This window comes from Papaver somniferum, chromosome 9, assembly GCF_003573695.1.
Source record: "Papaver somniferum cultivar HN1 chromosome 9, ASM357369v1, whole genome shotgun sequence".
Classification (NCBI taxonomy): Eukaryota; Viridiplantae; Streptophyta; class Magnoliopsida; order Ranunculales; family Papaveraceae; genus Papaver; species Papaver somniferum.
The window spans coordinates 75,798,520-75,801,789 of record NC_039366.1 but is presented as its reverse complement, the minus strand read 5'-3'; positions in this window follow the sequence as shown (position 1 = coordinate 75,801,789).

Below are 3,270 nucleotides of genomic sequence, written 5' to 3'. Positions count from 1 at the left end.
CCTTGGTAACAAAGCATTCAATATTCATCGTTAAATAAAAACCTGATTAGATTCAAGCTAATATCTTTCAACCGTTATATCGAACTTAGCTTGTTATACACAAATGAAATGCACGTTCATTTAGGTTTGTGTAACCGTACCTAAACAAGTACAACTAGTTGGTTCAACAGTACTTAACCAAATGGTTAGCCATATGAGTACTATCATATCAAACATATTCTTGTTTACCACAACTAGTTCAAATGAACTAGTTAGAGAGTTGTTCAATTGCTTATATATTATAGAAGTACATAAGACACAATCGAAGAAAAAACGATTTTGATTCACTCAAATTGATTCATGAACTTTACAGCCACGATTTGAAAATATGCATTCCTTAGTTTATATAAGTTTAAGTTCACGAATAAACCGTTTTTAGAAAATAACCCACTCAAGTATGCATACCGCTACGCGTACTTAAGTACCCGGATTAAGTTTGTTTTCAGTTCACAAATTCCAACAGAAATTCACGGAACGTGAACTTCCGATAGTACGCGTACATGTACACGGACTTTAGTACCGATTATCTTGAGCAGCAAAGTACGCATACTTTGGTTCAAGGATATTGGACTTACACACGTATGAGTTCACATACAATGTTTATATCCATTCAAGGTTATATATTCTAAACTCTCATTTCAATCATTGAAACATTCTTAGAGGACGTTATATAGTTTTTGTTCACAAACTATTTTTCGTCAAAGCGATTTTCAAGTAATTGAAACTAATATGACTTTCGTCACTAGTAAAGGTGAACTTGGCCAAAGCGAAAGCTTACCAACACATATTTCGAGAAATAGATGAGCGATATAAACTCCGCTCGAAATAACAAATGTGTATAATCGAAGTCTATATAGCAATACGACTTTTGTCTCAAGATAGGAGATAGAGTAGACAGACTTTTGAGTGATACATAAGTTCAAGTCTACACATACCTTTTAGTCGATGAAGTTCCACCAGTTCCTTGAGTAGTTCTTCGTCTTTGTATGATGAACGTGGAGCCTAGAGCTCAACTACACTTTCTATTCTAGTCCGCGACTTAGCTATAAGTAGACTAGAAATCAAGACTTATAGTTTATGCAACTAAACTTGACAAACAAGCTTGAGATAGCAACGTTTGCGAGTTCGACCGAGCAGTGCTTTAACAGTCTCCCCCTTTGTTAATTTTAGTGACAAAACTATCAATACATATGGAATACAAAATAAATAAACTTTGCAGCTTCTCTTCCACATGCATGATCTCCTTGGTTCTTCAATATTACTCGAACTCTTCGTCACTTCCAAGTACTCAAATGATTCCAAAGGTTGTAAGTTCAGCATCATCATTGTTGAAAATCCGTAGCCATAACAATGAGAAAACAAAATCTCTCAATCATTGTTACACAGTGTCATAGTATTATTACACAACATCAAAGTTCAATTGTATCACAACTTCGACAACAATATTATGGTGATATGTATCACTCCCCTTTAGTCAATACTCCATCTCACCTGAAAACCACTCCCCTTTACATAATGATCTGAAAACCATATGTATTTGTAGTGTGAACTACACACTAATTCTCCCCCTTTTTGTCAATAAAATTGGCAAAGGTACGAAAACTAGTGGGATCCTAATGAAATTTCTATAGAGACACTTCATGACCAAAAGAAAGCACATATCAACTTTTTAGATGCATTCATGAAGAAGTTTATAAAGATACAAGATAACCCCTAAAATATTCCACATACGCACTCCCCACAAAGATTTGGCAATTAAGCACAAGTTCAATTAAGAACTCTCCCCATAAAATGTCATTCCCGAAAGAACAACAGCGACCTTTCTTTCACAAGAAAAGAAGGATTTCTTTGGACAACACAAATAACATAAGAATATGAATTTGTATCCAAAATACTCGATTAAATTAACCATAAGAGAACCCATGATTAATTTAATCGGAAATGCTCAACATAAGAGAACTTACGGAGCCACACAGTATATACATAAAAATATGATCAGGGAAGATCAATACTATGGAATAGACAAGGATTCATTCTATTTTCCATCACTATTTGCACAATAACATACAATAGACATAATCCTTTTAAACAAAAGCTCATCCTTTCTTCCATAAATATTTGCATAATGACATAAAAGGCTTAACTTTTGCTTGTCAAAAGTTCATTCGATCTTTTATCAATACTTGCATATCGAAAGACTTAACTTTTGACCATGTATGGGACAATCATAGTTCACGGACACAAACACACATATCCCATAACAAATTGCAATATATAAAACCATAAAGATTAATACTGCAAAATCATCTTCCAAACAAACTTTAGAATTTAAACAAGTAAATCTAAAAACAAAGAAGATGAAAATCATTGGACATATGTGTAATTACAATAATGGCTATTCCAAACTCTAGTTATTCTTCTTAAAAACACAAGAATAAAATTCTCATAAGAAGATTTCCTAGACATTAAGACCTTTCAAAAATTCTTTATCGTCCCCGAACTCCTCGTCATCAACGGCCATGAGAACATATGGTTCGTGAAGAAAGGAGTCAACTCCAACAAACCTTCTAGGCTGAAGATGTCGAACCAGGGCCTTCTGAATTTCAAGAGTTCTCAAGACACCAACCTTTATTTGTTGAATCTCCTTTCTTTTCTTCTTCAACTGTTCAAGAACATCAGAAAACTTCTGAGAATTTGAAGGAACAACTCTTGGCTTCCTCACATTCCTTTTTTTTCTTTTCAAAGTTGGAGGTAACAAAGATATTTCTTTTTCCTTCATGATTGATGGCTTAACAATCATATTAACATCTTTTCCATCAGAAGACATGATGCTTGGCGTGTCCATAAGCGTACGGATTTGTGAGAGGAAATCACACTTCAACAAGCAGTCTTAAGTTAAAAAAGAGTTTAAGGGAAAGAAAAAAGGAATGTAGGGTTACTGAACCTTTATACACTTCAAAGGATTCACGTACGCACAACTCATACCCTATAAAAGGCTGAATTGTCAATTTTAACCCTCTTTTATTGATTAACCAGAGAAGACCTTTCCAATATCAATTAGATATGGAAAAATTCCAATCTTGCAAAACCAGGCAAAGCTAAAAAAGAAAAGAAAACAAAACAAATTTAAACCATTTTTCTTTTTCAAAAACCTGCGATGTGCATAATCTTTTCTCTTTTAATCAGGCACATGAGACAAGATGCACTAACCAACACAATTTAAGTTGTGCT